The sequence below is a fragment of the Dendrobium catenatum genome, unplaced genomic scaffold, assembly GCF_001605985.2.
Source record: "Dendrobium catenatum unplaced genomic scaffold, ASM160598v2 fragScaff_scaffold_313, whole genome shotgun sequence".
NCBI lineage: Eukaryota > Viridiplantae > Streptophyta > Magnoliopsida > Asparagales > Orchidaceae > Dendrobium > Dendrobium catenatum.
This window is the reverse complement of record NW_021318775.1, coordinates 302,664-325,761: the sequence shown is the minus strand read 5'-3', so window position 1 is coordinate 325,761 and position 23,098 is coordinate 302,664.

Below are 23,098 nucleotides of genomic sequence, written 5' to 3'. Positions count from 1 at the left end.
TAATAATGGATCATCCCGGGCCGATTTTAAGGATTTAAACGTGCTGACACGTGGATCGTCCAGGACGATCTAGTGTATCGGTCAGGATGATTACTATAAAATGAATAGGCCAGGACAAAATATGTTATCGTCCAAGACTATCATCATGATTGCAACAGAGTTCGATCAGATCGTCCAGGATGAAGAGTTATAGCAAGCACAGAAAAGTTCAGCATATGGAATTTTGAAGAAAATTTGTCCTATCGTCTAGGACGATATGAGAATCGTCCAGGACGATGTGACAAGTGATTTGAATCCAAGGAAAAAGTTGATGATCAAAACCTTCAAAAAAAAAAATAAAAGACTCACAATACAAAGCTAAAAGCAACAAAAAGGCAACAAACTAAAAAGAAATCCGAAGAAACAAAATAATTTTTGTTTTTTGGTTAAACATTTTTTTTAGCAAAGTATCTATATGACAGATTTTTCAAACAATTCAATTTTAGAGATTCAAAAGATCAAAGAGCTAACAAGTCAAAATCTGAAAAAGGTAGAATATCCGATCTTGTTAATCCCTAGCTCGGACTTCTTTCAGGGCAATAATCGTCCTTTTAAAAACAAAAGGTCTAACTCAGAAAAACTTTATTGGGTAAAAAGAAGATTCAATCAAAATTTGGTTACAAAGAAAATATCTTATAAATAATATACCAAAGTAATTTGTCTCAATCATGGAATTTTAAATCAAGCCTTTGAAAGCATCAAATAACCAATGAGTTCTCTAAGATTTAAAAGTTTTGAAAAGAGAGAATAGCTTGCATTTAGTGGGCTCATTTTATGCCTCTTGTCACTTTGATTGGCTCTTTGAGCATCTTTTGTTTTTTTTTTATATATACTTTTGTGTATATAGTTTTCTTTTCAATCTGGCGTCATTGGCCTCTTTCCTTTTTAATTCTTGCAAGCTAAAAACTTTTTAACAAACCCTTTAAAAAAAGGACCTTAGTTGTGAGTATATCCTCCAAATATTAGAGAATAGGAGCTCTCTCTCTCTAACACAGGGAAGAACAAGTCACAAAACAAAGTCATAATCATGTGATAAATGCAATGGCAAGATTTCATATGACTTGAAAGATATATAAGAACTTTGGATATTACACACAAGATAGATTATTGTAGCAAGATAAAAAGAATCTTAATTTCAAAAACCATTTTTTAATATGAGATAGACTTTTGTCTAGAAAAGAAAATTATGTCACTAAAAGAGGTTAGAGGGAGGGAAACCATCAACGGTGTTTCTCCCTTTGACCAATTTAGATATGATAATCAATGACTTTAAATCTCCAAAATCTAAAAGCTTAAAAAAACTAATCATATAGAAAACCAAACATAAAAGCAAAGCGAGAACAAAATAATCTAGAACACCAAAAAGCTAGCACACAACAAAAATAACACAAAACTAATTAAAAAACATTTCAAGAAATTACGAAGTAGCAAGTTTAAGCAATTATGAGCTGCGAGCCTCCATATGTCCAATTATCCTATACTCCCACAAGGTCTTTGGTGAGAGCACCCCTGCAAAACTCAACAACAGTCAGATTTAGAAACCCAAACTGGTTTGGGTCCCTTCTCAGGACAACTAGAATACAATGCAGGTGTGGTATGCTGTGAATCATGTACCTTAGGTCTCCACACCCAATATGTACTATGGTGAACAGTGTAAGTGTGTGAGATGTGTCCTAGCATGCCACAAGAAAAACATCTAACTCCATGAAAAAAATAGAATCTCTATTTTAAACTAGATCATCCAAGCCGATACAAATATCGTCCTGGCCGATGTGAGTAAAAATAGAAATTCTAAATCTCTCAAGTGTGTGTGTGTAGGGTTACTTAGCATCAGTCTCTTTGAACATTACAAATAGACTCAAGAAGAGAAAAAGAAAAGTACAGACTGACTCAACCCTAACCTATGCAAACTTGAACTGGCTTCATTTGTTCGTCCGAACTTTGATTCCTGAAAAGTTAGAAGTAACAGACAGTCCAAGAGAATCAATAGTGTTTGTCAATCATCAAAACATAAGTCATAAAAATAGATTTGCAACATCCTGGACAATAATTAAAAAATAAAACTTCCTAAATTGATCTGGCAGTTAATTCTTTCTGATTTGAGCCTATCGTCCTGTATGATACAAATATCGTCCAGGATAATATGCTTAATGATGGCTGCCTTAACCAGGATGCCCTAAATAGGTTTTTATTTTTGATGGATCGTCCAAGATGATTTTTGGATCGTCTTGGAAGATGTACTCAAAACAAGGAACTCTAAGTTTAGACAGAAAAAATTCACTCAAGTTTATGTGTGTGAAAGGTTACTTAGTATTAGGCACCATAAGGATTACATTTTACTCAAGAAAGGGAAAAAGTACATTACAGACTGACTCAGACCTATTCTACCCAATCTTGATCTGGTTCATCTTGCAGTCTCAATCATGTGGTCCTAAAACATTAGTAAGTAAGGCAGTCGAAGTAAAACAGAAGTATTTGCAATCATCAAAATTCTATTTCTTAAAAATAGATACGCAATAATCTCCCCCTTTTTTATGATGGCAAACACACAAGAAAAAAATATAAGGAGTTCAGTCAGTTTAATGAAGACAGTGTGAAGGAAAAGAACACAAGTCAACTATCAAAATCAAAGTACAAAGAACTAGCAAAATCCAAGTACAAAGCAACTAGTAGTACAGCTTTTGAAAGTAACTAGCCATAGTGGCGAACTGAGCTCCAAATTAGGCCATATCCTAGTCGTGCTGCTACTGCTGGTGAGTGACGTAGGCGTCAAAACGAGCTAATTCCTCAGCATGCTGCTGCTACTAAGCAGTAACATACGTGTCAAAATGGGCCAAGTCCTCAACATGCTGCTACTGCTGAGCAGTAACGAACATGTCAAAATGAGCCTCACACTGGTCAAAGCGCTCCATTAACTGGTCCAATTGTAAGTGTTGGTGGAGCAGAATAGGTGTAGGAACAGGCGTGGGAGCCTCCTCCTCTTCGGTCCTCTGAGGTTCCTCGTCCCCTAGATGGAGACGAGTTCTATGAAGGATATTGAATAAGTTGTTGGTGTAGAAGGAAGGCTAGAAATTTGGAGGAGCAGGGTATTGGAGATTGTATTTGGATTCTAGGACATAAGTAATGAGATGTCCTAGGGCAAGATTGGGCTTTCTATTATGACCTAGATCACGAATTGTGGTCAAGTGTTCGATGTAGCAAAAAATCATATCAGTTGCATTAAATTTGTGATGGGCTAGAATGTAAAAAGTGGTGATCAAAAGAAGTGGAGTAATGTGGACACGATCACCAACCTTTGGAATTATAGAGGTGCGAAGGACAGGTTCAACAATCCTAGCATCTTTGAGTAAAGAGCTAGTCTCTCCAACATGAAAGTGGGTTGTGGTGTTCTGAAGGAAGTGATTGGTCGGAGCCTAGTCATAATCAGGATCGGAGCAAAGAGTGTGAAGTTTGTCTCCTATGGTGGAGAGCTATAAAAATTTTGAACAATCTTGGTGTGTGATCCCGACAGGGCGTCAATTCATATAAGAACCAAGAGAGGTGAAAGCAGAATTAATTCTAAGGCTCACAAAAAATTCAAACAAAAGTTCATAACTGAAGGGGACTGTGAGCGTTGGAGTGAAACAGAGAGAGGTGTGAGAAAAAAAATCGAGTACCGAATAAGAGAGCTGGTTGGGATTGATTGAGCGAGACATAGTAATGTTGGATGATTTATAATGATGATAGGTGGCTTGATCTTCCGCATCCATGAAGCGAGGGTCCAAGGTGGCCCTCGAGGAACTTCCTGAAACTTAACGAGAGCGTTTGCCACCATCCATTAGCACAAAATATGGAGAAAAGAGAGAGTAGAATGCAAGTGGAGAGAAAAGGTGTGAGAAAAACTACTGGAATGACTCGGTATTTAAAGAATAGGCCAGATCATCCAAAATGATCGCAGGATTGTCCAGGACGATCTAGTGCAATAATTGAGGCTGGCTGATTGGTCAAAAAAAATGGTCGTATCATTCTAGCCGATCAGGAATCGTCCGGGATGATAACACACAGGCGATCGTCCCAGGGTGACAATCCGGACGACCTTTGAAAAAGTAGATCGTCCTAGCCGAACCATGGATCGTCCAGGACAATGAATAATTATTGATCGTACCGACCGAATTTAAAATGTTTAAAGATAATGCCACGTGTATCATCCAGGATGAACAAGTGGATCGTCCGGGATGATTCTCCATTAATGGATCATACCGATCGAATTTAAGGCTTATTAAACGTATGTCCACATGTATCGTCCGGGATGAACAGGTGAATCGTCCGAAATGATGACGAATAATTGTGCAGAAGCAAAGGCATCATCCAAGATTAAAGAGGATTGTTTAAGACGATTAAATATAATTGAAGCAGAGGATGATCATATCGTCCAAGACGATAATACATCATCCAAGATGATAAACAACATAAAAATAGAACAGTCAGCAGATGGATTCAAGAAGTGAATGGAGCCGATCATCCAGGATAATGTGAAATTTTGAAAATTGAGGGTGGATGGAGATGATCAGATCAGGCCCAAAAATAGTAAAAAATGAAAATAAACAGAAAATCAGATACGAAAAAGACAAAAATAAACAAAAAACACAAAAACACAAAGTTTTTTTTTAATATTGAATATGATAATTTTTCAGTATGATTGAATTCAAAATTTTGCAAAATCAATTAGTTAACATCGTCCAAATCTGAAAAAGCAGTAGAACAACCGATCATATTAGCCCTAACTTAGTCTTCTTTAGGATAAATTTACTTTTGAGAAACAATAATCTAAATCAGAAAGCCAATTGGTTTAGAAGAAGAGATCTATTCAAAAACTTGTTCCCAGAAAATTATTTTATGTAAAAATATGTAAAAGTAATTAGTTACAATCAGAAGTTCGAAATTAAGCCTTTGAAAAATATCAAGTGACACATGAAGTCTTTTAAGATTTAAAAATTTTGAAAGGGAAGAAGCTTGCTTTTGGTGGGCTCATTTTATGCCTCTTGTCAATTTGATTGGTGCTTTGCGCATATTTTTATTTTTGATACACTTTGTGTAAATTTTTTTTTTCTCAATTTGGCGACTTTGCGCATCTTTTATTTTTGGCATCATTGGCCATATTTTTTTTTTATGCAAGCGAGATCCCTTTTCAAAATCCTTAAATATTCTTATTTGTGATTTTATCTTCTAGATATTAGAGAAGAAAAACTCACTCTCTAATGTAAGGAAGAATGAATCACAAAATAGAATCAGAAATCATATGATAATTTCAATGATAGAATTACAAAAATCTAAAAGTAAAGTAAAGACTTTGAATATTAAACATAAAATATATTACTGTAGCAAGATTTGAAAAGTTCTCAATTTCAAAATCCATTTGTTAATTTGAGATAGATTTTTGTTTAGAAAAAAATTACATCACTAAAAGAAGTTAGAGAGAAGGTAACAATTAACAGTGTTCATCCCTTTAACTAATTTATAGATGTTAATTATTGATTACAAATTTTCAAAATCAAAATCAAGACACAAGGTATCGATTCAGCAAAGTATAAAAGCAAGAGAAACAAATCAAAAACATACACAAGAAAAACAAAAAGAAAATATCTAATAACAACAGAGATCAGAAATCAGTATAAATCAAGTTCATGCATTTATTTCAATCACACCCAATCTGATCTTTAAAGTACTAAAAATGTCGAAGGACAGTGGTTTAGTAAAGATGTCAGTCAGTTGATTCTCAGTTGCCACATGGTGTAATTCAATGTCTCCCTTGGTCACATGGTCTCTAATGAAGAGATGTCTTATGTTTATGTGCTTGGTCCTTGAATATTAGATAGGATTCTTAGAAATGAAGATAGCACTAGTGTTGTCATAAAGGATTGGAATTATGCCTACAGGTAATCCTAAATCTAGAACTTATTGCTTCAACCAGAGGACTTGGGCCACACAATTTCCTAAAGCAATGTACTAAGCATTAGCTGTGGAAAGTACAAATGAGTTTTGCTTTCTACTAGACCAGGAGACTAAAAATTATCCTATGAATTGGCAAGTCTCTGAAATTCTTTTTCTATCAGCCTTACACCCAGCAAAGTTAGAATTAGAAAATCTAATAATCTCAAAGGAAGTGTTGCACCTAGGGTACCAAATTTCTAAGTTTTAGCTCCCTAAATGGTATATAAGAATTCTCTTAACTACAATCAGGTGAGATTCTTTATGATCAGCTTAAAATTTAGCACAAAGACAAATGCTAAACATGATATCAGGTTGGCTAGCAGTCAGGTAAAGGAAAGATCCAATCATCCCTCTGTACTTCTTCTGATTAACTGATTTTCCATTTGGGTCCTTGTCCAATTGAATTCCTAAGGTCATGGGAGTATTAATTGGCTTGACTTTATCCATTTCACATTTCTTCAAGATGTCATTTATGTATTTTATTTGGCTCAGAAAAGTTTCATCATCCAATTGTCTAATGCTAAACCCCAAAAAGTAGGACATCTCTCCCATCATACTCATCTCAAACTCCTTACTCATTATTTTAGAAAAATCATCACATAGCCATTTATTAGAAGGTCCAAAAAGTATATCATCGACATATATCTGAACAATGAGTAAATCATCTCCTACTTATCTCAGGAAAAGGGTGGTGTCTACATTCCCCTTAACAAACTTCCTTTCTAGTAAGATGTGCTAAGCCTCTCGTATGTGTGGGTGCCTGTTTTAATCCATACAAGGCCTTTTTTAATTTGAAAACGTGATTTGGAAATTGGGAACTCTCAAAACCTGGGGGTTATTCTACAAACACATCCTATTTTATTGCCCCATTTAAAAAGGCACTCTTAACATCCACTTGTAAATAATTAAATCCCTTATTGATGTTGGTGGGTTCCAATCTAGCTATAGGGGCAAAAGTCTCCTCAAAATCTATCCCTTCTATTTGGTTGTACCCCTTAACCACCAATCTTGCCTTATTCCTAACCACAACACCAGAATCATTCATTTTATTTTTAAATACCCATTTGGTTCCAACTACACTTAGTTAGTCTGTTCTTTCTACAAGCTCCCAAATATCATTCCTAATAAATTGGTTCAACTCTTCTTGCATGGCTAAAATCCAAAACACATCAGAAAGGGCTTGATTGATGTTGGTGGGTTCAGTCATTGAGATGAAGGCAGAATGGTTCACTTCTTTCTTAAGTCCATGCCTAGTTCTAACACCTTTAGAAGGGTCTCCTAAGATCCGTTCTTTAGGGTGACTCGAAGAGTATCTCCAATCTCTAGGCAAGGTGTGTGTAGGCTGAACCCTTTCCTTCAAATCTATATTTTCTACTCCTTGGGTAATCTCACATACTCCTTGGGTTTCAATCTTCTTCTCCAAATTTTCAACCTCACCAATTTCATCTTCCTCCTCAACTCTAGACTTCTTAGGATCAGATTCGTCAAACACCACATGAGTAGTCTCCTCTGCCACCAAAGTTCTCTTGTTGAATACGCTAAAAGACTTCCCAATGCTAGAATATTCTAAGAATACTCCATCATCAGATTTTGGGTCAAACTTTCCTAAATGAGACTTCCCATTATTATGAATGAAAACCTTACAACCAAAGACATGAAGGTGGAAAAGATTGGGTGACCTACTCTTAAGGATCTCATAGGGTGTCTTATCAAGTTTGGCTCTAACATTCACCCTATTCAACACGTAACAAGTTGTGTTTACCGCTTCAAGCTAGAAGTATTTTGGAAGTGAATACTCAGCAAGCATGGCTCTAGCAGCTTCAACTAAGGTCCGGTTCTTCCTTTCAGCTACCCTATTCTGCTAAGGGGTTCTAAGAGCTGAGAAGTTGTGGCTAATCCCCTTGTCCTCACAAAAGTCTACAAATCTCTCATTTTTAAACTCTCCTCCATGGTCACTATGGATGGTCAATATCTCACAACATAACTTTTTATGAATCCAAGTAAAGAATGCTTCAAACTCATCAAAAGACTCATTCTTATGGGACAAAAATCTAATCCAAGCAAACCTCGAGTAGTCATCGACAATCATAAAGCCATAGACTTTCCCTCCTAAGCTAGCAGTGCTAATGGGTCCAAACAAATCCATGTGAAGGACTTCTAAAGTTCTAGAGGTGCTAATGTCCTTAATGGGGTGAAAAGTGGAGTGGACTTGCTTTCCTAATTAGCAAGCATCACGAAGGTGGTCTTTTAAAAAACTAAGTTTGGGGAAACCTCTAACTAGGTTTTTCTGGGTCACTTTTCTAAGGGCTTTCATACTGGCATGACATAACCTCTGTGCTACAACCAAGAGTCATCTGCATAGATTTTTAAGCAAAAAGAAGCTGAGCATTCAATGTTATTTAAATCAAGCATATTAATATTATTAATGCATTTACCTTACAAAATCATGTTATTATTTAAGCTAATGATGCAAGAGTTAGCCATGAATTTAATGATGAAGCCTTTATCGCATAGTTGATTGATGCTGAGTAGGTTGTGTTTCAGTCCATCTACAAGAAGAACGTTCTCAATCAAAAGGTTCTTGGAGTTACCAATTATGCCTGCGCCCACCACTTTCTTGGTGGTGTTGTCTCCAAGAGTCACCTTGCCTCCAGCTCTGGCCTCCAGTGAAACGAATTGATTAGCATCTCCAGTCATGTGTCATGAGAATCCACTATCCAGGTACCACATGCTCTCATGAGGCCTTTGTGAGAGTAAGCCTACAAAACATCAAATGTCATCCCAAACAAGTTTGGGTCCCTTCTTAGGAAAAGATGAATGCAATGCATATATGCTATGCTGTGAATCATGCAGTTTGGGTCTCCACACCCCATATGTACTATGCTGAACAGTACAAGTGTGTGAGATGTGTCCTAGCATGCCACATGAAAAATATCTAACATCAGGAAAATGATGTACTAATTTACTCCTATGGTGATGCTTCTTTTTAAAGTTTTGAAAAGCATGTAATGGTTTATTTTCAAAAGTTTTGAGATTTGTTAATTCTTTTTCTAACTCAGCGTGACATAATTTTAAAGAATCATGTACATTGGTTAATTTAGTGTGCTTTTTATTTAATGCATTAGATTCATCAAGTAAAGTCATGTGATTGCTATCAATTTGGGAATTTTCTTTTAAAAGATTTTCATGCTCATTTTGCAAATCTAAAAATTCAAATTTCAGACTAGCATGAGATTTTTTGTGTTTCTTATATGATACATGCATGTGCTCATAAATTTCCAATAATTGATCATAAGTTGGTTCACATACCTTTTCTTGCTCACTTTGAATAAGATGATTGTCAGCCATTAAGCACAGATTTTTTGTCTCCTCTTATGCTTTAGTTTCTGAGGAGTTCGATGCAGAGTCCGCCTAGAAAGCCTTTTGGAACCGCTTCTTTCTCTTGTCCTTTTTGAAGCTTAGTTTTTCCTCAACCTACTCCTTGCTTGGGCTAGCCCTAAGCATAGGACTATCAGCTTTAATATGTCCAGGCTTCCTGCATTCAAAATAAATTGTATCATTAGAATTCTTAAAATTTTTGTTGCCCTTACCTTTATTCCACTTTTAATGAAGCTTGTGCTTCTTCCTTAGAAAATTCTTAAATTGCCTCGTGATTAAGGCAACATCATCGCTTTCAGACCTGGAAGAGTCAGTGTCCGAGTCGTTTGCCTTAAGTCCCACTGTTTTCTCCTTCTTCCTTTCACCTGCATCAAGATTTCTTTGGTTCACCCCTTGCTTGTAAGCAATGAGAGAACCAAGTAAGTTATCTATTGAATAGGTATTTAAATCTTTAGATTCAGAAATTGCAGTAATTTTAGCATCAAAAGAGGAAGGCAAACATCTTAAAATTTTATTGACTTTTTCATAGTTTGTAAGTTCTCTTTCAAATGCAAGCAATGAAGTAACAATCTGAGTAAACCTTGTATACATTTCAGAAATCTTTTCATTAGGTTTCATACAAAAAAGTTTGTAATCATACAATAAAATATTCAAATGAGGTTTCTTAACTTCTTTGGTTCTTATATAAGTGATACATAATTTATCCCAAATCTCTTTACCAGTTGTGCAAGTTGAGATACGCATGTAATCTTTGGATTTTAAAGCACAGAAATAATAGTTTAAATATTTTGCATTAACTTATGCTAAATCTCTATCATCAATAGTCCAATCAAAAAAAGGAAGAGGAATATTAACACCATTAAATTTGCCAGTCGGACGTGTATAACCATCCTTAAGTAGCATCCACATACAATAGTCAATAGATTGTAAAAACGTAGACATACGAGTTTTCTAAAAATCAAACAAAATATTATCAAACAAAGGAGGTCGGGTAATGAATACCCTTATGCAGTATTACGATTACCAAAATTATCCATGGATCGAAACTCAAAAGCTTTTAAAAACTTGTTTATGAATCCCACTCTGATACCACTTGAGAGTTCGTTATGGATGTTAAGCCCTTTTGAACTAGTCCCAAGGCTAACCAAGAGGAAGGGTGAATTGGTATTTTAAAAAACTTTGCAAAAAAATCAAAACCTTAAAATCCAAAACACAATCCACAACAAAAATAACGAGTGCGGAAATTAAATGAGTAAGTAGAAACAAAGAAAGAACACGTCAGATTTATAGTGGTTCGGTCAAACCTTGACCTACGTCCACAACTTGGAGGAATCCTCCGAGTATTGCACTAACTAAGTGTCTCTCCTTTAGCTCCCATAGCTAGGCAAAGAATCCTTTACAACAGGCTCCTTTTCACCAACCCAGGTGTGGTAGAGAATCAACTTCTTTTGCTTCCTCCTGAAGCGGGCAGAGAACCCAGACCGATTGCTGAAGTAGACCTCCCAAGAACCACCCAAAGATGAAGGACGAAGAACGGAGAAGAAAACTTGGAAACTTGCTTTAAGCAACCTTTGTGAACCCTCTCAAAAACTGCCTCTCTCTCTCTCTCTCTCTCTCTCTCTCTCTCTCTCTCCCCCTAGGCTCTCTCAGGTCAAGACAACATCATTCAAGGTCTTGAGCATGAAAAGGCACGGGTCCTTTATATAGATTTTCAAGAACCGACATTATCATCCAGGATGATATTCATATCGTCTTATACTATCAGTATAAATTAAGCTCAATCAGCCCGAATGATTCAGGACGATCAGAAGAATTTTGTTCATATTGTCTAAGATGATATAACATCATCCTGCACGATTAGTTCAAATTAAAGAGTATCGTCCAGACCATCACTCTGAATGGGAGTCTGGACGAAAGTAAAATGCCTTGATCGTCTAGGACAATCTCACGATCGTTCTGGCCGATTAGTTCAAAATCTGCCCAAATCATCCAGCACATCGCTCTGGTCATCTAGAAGAAATCAAGGTTTTTGAACTGATCATCCTGGCTGATCCTATGATCGTCCAGGATGATATGATCGTATCAATCAACCTTGATTACTTTCCTTAAACTCCATATCAATTTAGGAATAATTACTCTGCATCATCCAAGATGATGTCCTGGATGATAATTAAAAAATAAAGCTACCTAAGTTGACCTGGCAGCTGATTCTTTCTAATTTGTGCCTATCATTCCGTACGATTCAAATATCATCCAGGATGATATGCTTAATGATGGCTGCCTTAACCAGGATGCCCTAATTAGGGTTTCTATTTTTGACAGATCATCCGGGATGATTTTTGGATCGTCCTGGACGATGTACTCAAAATAGAGAACTCTAAGTTTACACTGAAAAAATTCACTCAGGTGTGTGTGTGCAAAGTTACTTAGCCTCAAGCACCATAAAGATTACATTTGACTCAAGAAAGGGAAAAAGCACATTATAGACTGACTCAGACTAATCTACCCAATCTTGATCTGGTTCATCTTGCAGTCTCGATCCTGTGGTCCTGAAACGTTAGTAGGTAAGGCAGTTGAAGTAAAATAGAAGTGTTTGCAATCATCAAAATTCTATTTCTGAAAAATAGATACGCGACATATACAAGTATATTATCATATTATTTTATTCTGGGTTATTCTTGCATTCCTCTATCGAGGTTATACATAATACTAGGTCTTAACTATATATAAGGCCACTATATGTATTAAAGAAAGAGTGGGATAATATTTAAAACATTTTTTAAATTTCTAGCAATAGAATATTCATTAGTACTTAATATGTTCTCTACATCGTCAATCCAAAGCTAAGGAATTAGCCCAATATGGAAGAAAAGATAAGAATACTCTTTTTTATTGAAATCCTAAGAGAATGGAAATGTAAAAGAATGTTGTCACCAGGAAGGTTCAATAAATCTCCTTTACACTCCTTTAATGTATTGTGTTGCTCAAACAAATATAGACTAAATACTTTACTAATTGAATCAAGTACTTTCCAAAAATTTCTTAGTTGTCACCCTAAGAGAGATTTAGAGAAGTTCCATGGAATGTACTAAAATTAAATAAGCGATCGAACTCTCTTAAAAAATAACTCAATGACTATTTATAGAAAAATAAAAAGTATAAAACTAGTACTATGATGCTTAAAATATTTTCACCACTGCACTTAATAAATGAATTAATATCAATGCGCTACAATTTTGGCTCTGCACAGCTCTGGCTGATGTTGTTAAGTTTCTTAGTAAACAACTACATCATTTTGTTGCGGATCAATGGTTTATAATTTTGATGATAGCAAACATTCTTATTTCTCTACGACTGTCTTATGTACTGACATTTCAGGTTCACACGATCGGACTGTAATTTGGAACTAGCTCAAGATTGGGTAGACTAGGTCTGAGTCAGTTTGTACCCTTTTTCCTTTCTTCAGTCTATTGTATTTATTGTGGCTCCTGATGCTTTGTAACGTATAAGAGTTTCTGACTGTTCCCTAGAGTTTACTGTTTTTGGTAACTTTGTCTTGGATGATATTTATATCGGTCGGGATGATCTGTTCAAAAGCAGAAACTCTAATTAGGGCATCCTCATTAAAGCAGCCATCATTATGCAAAACACATCGTCCTGGACGATTTTGTATCGGCCAGGATGTACGATCAGTATAAATTTTTTATGATCTCCTTATGTGTGTGTGTATGTTTTTATTCACTCAATTACAATCACTCCCTTTCAATTTAATTTCAAAGAAATGCAAACTTCAAATTTTACAAAGTATCTCATTCTGAATTTGATTTGAAGTCTTCGTAGTCTGGAGTTCATTTTTCCTAAAATGTTAGTACACACAAGAGCAAATGCAAATCTTCTAAAATTGTTAGGAGATAACTACACATTTGAACAATAATCTTTGGAATCATCAAAACTATATAAGTTGTAAAAATGTAAAGCATTCAAATAGAAACTATCTTAACATGTCCACATGTATCGTCCAGGACGAATAGGTGAATCGTTCGGGATGATGACCAATAATTTTGCAGAAGCAAAGGCATCGTCCAGGATGAAAGAGGATTGTCTAGGACGAATAAAGATAATTGAAGTAGAGGATGATCATATCGTCCAGGACGATAATACATCGTCCAAGATGATAAACAGCAGAAAAATAGAACAGTCGGCAGATGGATTCAAGAAGTGAATGGAGCCGATCATCCAGTATAATGTGAAAATTTTGAAAATTGAGGGTGGATGGAGATGATCAGATCGGGCCCAAAAAAGTAAAAAATGAAAATAAATAGAAATTCAGATACGAAAAAGACAAAAATAAACAAAAAACACAAAAACACAAAGTTTTTTTTTTTAATATTGAATATGATAATTTTTCCATATGATTGAATTCAGAATTTTGCAAAATCAATTAGTTAACATCATCCAAATCTGAAAAAGAAGTATAACAACCGATCATGTTAGCCCTAACTTAGTCTTCTTTAGGATAAATTTACTTTTGAGAAACAAAAATCTAAATCAGAAAAGCCAATTGGTTTAGAAGAAGAGATCTGTTCAAAAACTTATTTCCAGAAAAATATTTTATGTAATAATATATCAAAATAATTAGTTACAATCAGAAGTTCGAAATCAAGCCTTTTGAAAAATATCAAGTAACACATGAAGTCTTCTAAGATTTAAAAATTTTGAAAGGGAAGAAGCTTGCTTTTGGTGGGCTCATTTTATGCCTCTTATCAATTTGATTGGTGCTTTGCGCATCTTATTATTTTTGATACACTTTGTGTAAAAAAAATTTTCTCAATTTGGCGACTTTGCGCATCTTTTATTTTTGGCATCATTTGCCATATTTTTATTTATGCAAGCGAGATCCCTTTTCAAAATCCTTAAATATTCTTAGTTGTGATTTTATCTTCTATATATTATAGAAGAAAAACTCACTCTCTAATGTAAGGAAGAATGAATCACAAAATAGAATCAGAAATCATATGATAATTTCAATGACAGAATTACAAAAATCTAAAAGTAAAGTAAAGACTTTGAATATAAAACATAAAATATATTACTGTAGCAAGATTTGTAAAATTCTCAATTTCAAAATCCATTTGTTAATTTGAGATAGATTTTTGTTTAGAAAAAAAAAATTACATCACTAAAAGAAGTTAGAGAGAAGGTAATAATTAACAATGTTCTTCCCTTTAACTAATTTATAGATGTTAATTAATGATTACAAATTTTCAAAATCAAAATCAAGACACAAGGTATCGATTCAGCAAAGTCTAAAAGCAAGAGAAACAAATCAAAAACATACACAAGAAAAATAAAAAGAAAATAACAAATAACAACAGAGATCAGAAATTAGTAGAAATCAAGTTCATACATTTATGGCAATCACACCAAATCTGATCTTTAAAGTACTAAAAATGTCGAAGGCCAGTGGTTTAGTAAAGATGTCAGTCAGTTGATTCTCAGTTGCCACATGGTGTAATTCAATGTCTCCCTTGGTCACATGGTCTCTAATGAAGTGATGTCTTATATCTATGTGCTTAGTCCTTAAATATTGGATAGGATTCTTAGAAATACAGATGGCACTTGTGTTGTCATAAAGGATTGGAACTATGCCTACAGGTTATCCTAAATTTAGAACTTGTTGCTTCATCTAGAGGACTTGGGCCACACAACTTCCTAAAGCAATGTACTCAACATTAGCTGTGGAAAGTACAACTGAGTTTTGCTTTCTACTAGACCAGGAGACTAAAGAATTGGCAAGTCTCTGAAGTTCTTTTTCTATCAGCCTTACACCCAGCAAAGTTAGAATTAGAAAATCTAATAATCTCAAAGGAAGTGCTATGCCTAGGGTACCAGATTTCTAAGTTTTAGGTCCCTAAAAGGTATATAAGAATTCTCTTAACTGCAATCAGGTGAGATTCTTTATGATCAGCTTGAAATCTAGCACAGAGACAAATGCTAAACATGATATTAGGTTGGCTAGCAGTCAGGTAAAAGAAAGATCCAATCATCCCTCTGTACTTCTTCTGATCAACTGATTTTCTATTTGGGTCCTTGTCCAATTGAATTCTTGAGGTCAGGGGAGTATTAATTGGCTTGGCTTTATCCATTTCATATTTCTTCAAGATGTCATTTATGTATTTTATTTGGCTCAAAAAAGTTCCATCATCTAATTGTCTAATGCTAAACCCCCAAAAGTAGGACATCTCTTCCATCATACTAATCTCAAACTCATTGTTTTAGAAAAATCATCACATAGCCATTTATTAGAAGGTCCAAAAAGTATATCATCGACATAGATCTGAACAATGAGTAAATCATCTCCTACTTTTCTTAGGAAAAGGGTGGTGTCTACATTCCCCTTAACAAACTTCCTTTCTAGTAAGATGTGCTAAGCCTCTCGTACGAAGCTCTGGGTGCCTGTTTTAATCCATACAAGATCTTTTTTAATTTGAAAATATGATTTGGAAATTGGGAACTCTCAAAACCTGGGGGTTATTCTACAAACACATCCTCTTTTATTGATGTTGGTTCCAATCTAGCTATAGGAGAAAAAGTCTCCTCAAAATCTATCCCTTCTATTTAGTTGTACCCCTTAACCATCAATCTTGCCTTATTCCTAACCACCACACCAGAATCGTTCATTTTATTTTTAAAGACCCATTTGGTTCCAACTACACTTTGTCAGTCTGTTCTTTCTACAAGCTCCCAAATATCATTCCTAACAAATTGGTTCAACTCTTCTTGCATGGCTAAAATCCAAAACTCATCAGAAAGGGCTTGATTGATGTTGGTGGGTTCAGTCATTGAGATGAAGGCAGAATGGTTCACTTCTTTCCTAGATCCATGCCTAGTCCTAACACCTTTAGAAGGGTCTCCTAAGATCCGTTCTTTACTGTGACTCGAAGAGTATCTCCAATCTCTAGGCAAGGTGTGTGTAGGTTGAACCCTTTCCTTCAAATATATATTTTATACTCCTTGGGTAATCTCACATACTTCTTGGGTTTCAATCTTCTTCTCCAAATTTTCAACCTCACCAATTTCATCTTCCTCCTCAACTCTAGACTTCTTAGGATCAGATTTGTCAAACACCACATGAGTAGTCTCCTCTACCACCAAAGTTCTCTTGTTGAATACGCTAAAAGACTTCCCAATGCTAGAATATTCTAAGAATACTCCTTCATCATATTTTGGGTCAAACTTTCCAAAATGAGACTTCCCATTATTATGAATGAAAACCTTACAACCAAAGACATGAGGTGGAAAAGATTGGGTGTCCTACTCTTAAGGATATCATAGGGTGTCTTATCAAGTTTGGCTCTAACATTCACCCTATTCAACACGTAGCAAGTTGTGTTTATCGCTTCAACCCAAAAGTATTTTGGAAGTGAATACTCAGCAAGCATGGCTCTAACAGCTTCAACTAAGGTTCGGTTCTTCCTTTCAGCTACCCTGTTCTGCTGAGGGGTCTTAAGAGCTGAGAAGTTGTGGCTAATCCCCTTGTCCTCACAAAAGTCTCCAAATCTCTCATTTTTAAACTCTCCTCCATGGTCACTATGGATGGTCAAGATCTCACAACCTAACTTTTTCTAAATCTAAGTGAAGAATGCTTTAAACTCATCAAAATACTCATTCTTATGGGACAAAAATCTAATCCAAGTAAACCTCAAGTATTCTTCGACAATCAAAAAGCCATAGACTTTCCCTCCTAAGCTGGCAGTTCTAATGGGTGTCCAAACAAATCCATGTGAAGGACTTCTAAAGTTCTAGAGGTGCTAATGTCCATAATGGGGTGAAAAGTGGAGTGGACTTGCTTTCCTAATTACCAGGCATCACGAAGGTGGTCTTTTAAAAAACTAAGTTTGGGGAACCTCTAACTAGGTCTTTCTGGGTCACTTTTCTAAGGGCTTTCATACTGGCACGACATAACCTCTGTGCTACAACCAAGAGTCATCTGCATAGGTTTTTAAGCAAAAAGAGGCTGAGCATTCAATGTTATTTAAATCAAGCATATAAACATTATTAATGTGTTTACCTTACAAAATCATGTTATTATTTAAGCTAATGATGCAAGAGTTAGCCATGAATTAAATGATGAATCCTTTATCGCATAGCTGATTGATGCTGGGTAGGTTGTGTTTCAGTCCATCTACAAGTAGAATGTTCTCAATCAAAAGGTTCTTGGAGTTACCAATTATGCATGCGCCCACCACTTTCTTGGTGGTGTTGTCTCCAAGAGTCACCTTGCCTCCAGCTCTGTCATCCAGTGAAACAAATTGATTAGCATCTCCAGTCATGTGTCGTGAGCATCCACTATCCAGGTACCACATGCTCTCATGAGGCCTTTTGTGAGAGCAATCCTACAAAACATCAAATGTCATATTTAACAAGTTTGGGTCCCTTCTTAGGAAAAGATGAATACAATGCATATATGTTATGCTATGAATCATGCAGTTTGGGTCTCCACACCCAATATGTACTATGCTTAACAGTGCAAGTGTGTAGATGTGTCCTACCATGCCACTTGAAAAACATCTAACATCAGGAAAAGGATGTACTAATCTACTCCTATGGTGATGCTTCTTTTTAAAGTTTTGAAAAGCATGTAATAGTTTATTTTCAAAAGTTTTGAGATTTATTAATTCTTTTTCTAACTCAGCGTGAGATAATTTTAAAGAATCATGTACATTGGTTAATTTAGTGTGCTTTTTGTTTAATGCATCAGATTCATCAAGTAAAGTTATGTGATTGCTATCAATTTGGGAATTTTCTTTTAAAAGATTTTCATGCTCTTTTTGCAAATCTAAAAATTCTAATTTCAGACTAGCATGAGATTTTTTGAGTTTCTTATATGATACATGCATGCGCTCATAAATGTCCAATAATTGATCATAAGTTGGTTCACATACCTTTTCTTGCTCACTTTCAATAAGATGATTGTCAGTCATTAAACACATATTTGTTGTCTCCTCTTCTGCTTCAGTTTTTGAGGAGTTCGATGCAGAGTCTGCCTAGAAAGCCTTTTGGAACTGCTTCTTGCTCTTGTCCTTTTTGAAGCTTAGTTTTTCCTCACCCTTATCCTTGCTTGGGCGAGCCTTAAGTATAGGACAATTAGCTTTAATATGTCTAGGCTTCCTGCATTCAAAATAAATTGTATCATTAGAATTCTTAAAATTTTTGTTGCCCTTATCTTTATTCCACTTTTGATGAAGCTTGTGATTTTTCCTTAGAAAATTCTTAAACTGCCTCGTGATTAAGGCAACATCATCGTTTTCAGACCTGGAAGAGTCAGTGTCCGAGTCATTTTTCTTAAGCGCCACCATTTTCTCCTTCTTCCTTTCACCTGCATCAAGATTTCTTTGGTTCACCCCTTACATGTAAGCAATGAGTGAACCAAGTAAGTTATCTATTGAATAGGTATTTAAATCTTTAGATTCATAAATTGCAATAATTTTAGCATCAAAAGAGGAAGGCAAGCATCTTAAAATTTTATTGACTTTTTCATAGTTTGTAAGTTTTCTTCCAAATGCATGCAATGAAGTAACAATATGAGTAAACCTTGTATACATTTCAAAAATCATTTCATTAGGTTTCATACAAAAAAGTTCATAATCATGCAATAAAATATTCAAATGAGGTTGCTTAACTTCTTTGGTTCCTTCATAAGTGATACACAATTTATCCCAAATCTCTTTACCAGTTGTGCAAGTTGAGACACACATGTAATATTTGGATTTTAAAGCACAGAAAAAATAGTTTAAACATTTTTCATTAACTTGTGCTAAATGCCTATCATCAAGAGTCCATTCAAAAAAAGGAAGAGGAATATTAACACCATTAAATTTGTCAGTCGGAGGTGTATAACCATCCTTAACTAGCATCCACATACGATAGTCAATATATTGTAAAAACATAGACATACAAGTTTTCTAAAAATCAAACAAAAAATTATCAAATAAAGGAGGTCGGGTAAAAGAATACCCTTATGCACTATTACGATTACCAAAATTAGCCATGGATCGAAACTCAAAAGTTTTTAAAAACTTGTTTATGAATCCCACTATGATACCACTTGAGAGTTCGTTACGGATGTTAAGCCCTTTTGAACAAGTCCCAAGGCTAACCAAGAGGGGGGGTGAATTGGTATTTTAAAAAACTTTGCAATAAAATCAAAACCTTAAAATCCAAAACACAATCCACTACAAAATAATGAGTGCATAAATTAAATGAGTAAGTAGAAACAATGAAAGAACACATTAGATTTATAGTGGTTCGGTCAAACATTGACCTACGTCCACTCCTTGGGGGAATCCTCTGAGTATTGCACTAACTAAGTGTCTCTCCTTTAGCTCCCATAGCTAGGCAAAGAATCCTTTACAACAGGCTCCTTTTCACCAACCCCGGTGTGGCAAAGAATCGACTCCTTTTGCTTCCTCCTGAAGCAGGCAGAGAACCCAGACCGATTGCTGAAGTAGACCTCCCAAGAACCTCCCAAAGATGAAGAACAAAGAATGGAGAAGAAAACTTGGAACCTTGCTTTAAGCAACCTTTATGAACCCTCTCACAAACTCCTCACAAGTTCCCTCTCTCTCCCTCTCTCTCTCTCTAGGCTCTCTCAGGTCACGACAACAGCATTCAAGGTCTTGAGCATGAAAAGGCATGGGTCCTTTATATAGATTTTCAAGAACTGACATTATCATACAGGACGATATTCCTATCGTCCTGTACGATCAGTATAAATTAAGCTCAATCAGCCTGGATGATTCAGGAAGATCAGAAGATTTTTGTTCATATTGTCCAAGATGATATAACATCATCCTGTACAATTAGTTCAAATTGAAGAGTATCGTCCAGACCATCACTCTGAATGGGAGTTTGGACGAAAGTAAAATGCCTTGATCGTCTAGGACAATCTCGCGATTGTTCTGGCTGATTAGTTCAAAATCTGCCCAAATCATCCAGCACATCGCTCTGGTCATCCAGAAGAAATCAAGGTTTTTGAACTGATCATCCTGGCTGATCCTGTGATCGTCCAGGATGATATGATCGTATCAATTAACCTTGATTACTTTCCTTAATCTCCATATCAATTTAGGCATAATTACTCTGCATTATCCAAGACGATGTCCTGAACGATAATTAAAAAATAAAGCTTCCTAAGTTGATCTGGCAGCTGATTCTTTCTAATTTGAGCCTATCATTCCGTACGATTCAAATATCATCCAGGATGATATGCTTAATGATGGCTGCCTTAACCAGGATGCCCTAATTAGGGTTTCTATTTTTGACGGATCGTCCGAGATAATTTTTGGATCGTCCTGGATGATGTACTAAAAATAGAGAACTCTAAGTTTACACATAAAAAATTCACTCAGGTGTGTGTGTGTAAAGTTACTTAGCATCAGGCACCATAAAGATTACATTTAACTCAAGAAAGGGAAAAAGTACATTACAGACTGACTCAGACTTAATCTACCCAATCTTGATCTGATTCGTCTTGCAGTCTCGATCATGTGGTCCTGAAACGTTAGTAAGTAAGGCAGTTGAAGTAAAATAGAAGTGTTTTCAATCATCAAAATTCTATTTCTAAAAAATAGATGTGCAACATATACAAGCATATTATCATATTATTTCAATATTCTGGGTTATTCTTGTATTCCTCTATCGAGGCTATACATAATACTAGGTCTTAACTATACATAAGGCCACTATATGTATTAAAGAAAGAATATTTAAAACATTTTTTAAATTTATAGCAATAAAATATTCATTAGTACTTAATATGTTCTCTACATCATCAATCCAAAACTAAGGAATTAGCCCAATATGGAAGAAAAGATAAGAATACTCTTTTTTATTGAAATCCTAAAAGAATGGAAATGTAAAAGAATGTTGTCACCAGGAAGGTTCAATAAATCTCCTTTACACTCCTTTAATGTATTGTGTTGCTCAAACAAATATAGACTAAATACTTTAGTAAGTGTATCAAGTACTTTCCAAAAATTTCTTAGTTGTTACCCTAAGAGTGATTTAGAGAAGTTCCATGGAATGTACTAAAATTAAATAAGCGACCGAACTCTCTTAAAAAAATAACTCAATGACTATTTATAGAAAAATAAAAAGTAGAAAACTAGTACTATGATGCTTAAAATATATTCACCACTGCACTTAATAAATGAATTAATATGACTGCGCTACAATTTTGGCTATGCACAACTCTTGTTGATGTTGTTAAGTTACTTAGTAAACAACTTCATCATTTTATTGACAATTCATGTACTTGGGAAGTTACATTTGCTATACCATGATGCTGCTGACTTTTGAATGTTGCAGTGTCTAAACCACAATTTTGGCATTGAGGTGTTGAAGATCTTAATGCTACGACACTAGAAGATGGAGGGCATGGTGCTATAAAGCTAACCATTTGGATGTCGTGGCACAGTATTATAAAGAAGCTGAACTATAATGTCAATTTTGTGGTGTTCTGGTGGTGCCTTTAATGGCATTGCGCCATTCATTTATATGACTCTGTGGTGCTAAATGAGACTTAGAATTTTGTTTCCATTTTTGTATTTTTCCTACACAACAGAACTAAAACAATATATTTGTACTAAAAAAATAAAATATGAAATAATACTTTATTTACACTTATCATTACCTCTTATCCAAATCCTAAATAAATTTTAAATCTAAATCTAAAATTCAAACAAATCATTAGGCCTATTAAACTCAAACTTTTGATCAAATCATTATACAATTAAAAAGTTTAATCTTCACTTTAATTAAGAGTTTTCTTAAGAAACTAATTTGAGATATATATAACTATATAGACTTGCCTATATAGGGAGTCCAGAACCCAGTTAAAAAAATAAACCCTACTTTAGTTCTCCAATGTAGAGGAAAAGTCTTGTGAATGTTTATATAGCTTTATTCCTTGGTTAGTTTCATATTCAAAATGATTTGTAAATGTTTCTTTTCTCTTTTGAGATGAATTTAACACTCATGTTGTGTTTAATAATGAAAGTAAATTTGTTTCTCTTTTTAAATTGATAGTAAAGTATTAGTCAATTTTTTGAAATAGTATAATGTAGATATACATGTTTAACTAAAAAAACATAAAGGAAATTAGTCACACATTGGTTTTGTCAACATGTTTTTTTAGCCAGTTCACTGCGAAAAATTCTTATCTTTATCTTTAGTGAGGACTAGACTTACTTTTTTGTAAATATGGAAAGATTTGATTAGAAGTGAGTTTCTTAGATCATTTGCCTATATACATTGGTCCAGCAACTATAGATGTCTAAAATTCTAATTTTGTCTTAGGTAAGATAGGAATCCTAATTGATTCCTATTCAAATTCATGTCTAAATTATATTTAAATTATCTCCTTAGTTTGAAGTCTTTTGGACGGGGTCTTATTTCAAGTTTAGTTTGCTCAAATTCATGTCTAAATTCCTATTTAAAATGTCACCCTAGTTTGATGTCTTTCAAACTTGATCCAAATCAAATTCATTCCAAATAAATGTCTAGTCCGCACTATTGGGTGGAAGTTCCATTGAATTCCCAACTATTGGGTGGAAGTTTCTTCTATCCATTGTCAACAACTATTGAAGATTAGATTGTTCACCATATAGCTAACTCTCCACCTTATACCTACTATGTGACCCTTAACTTC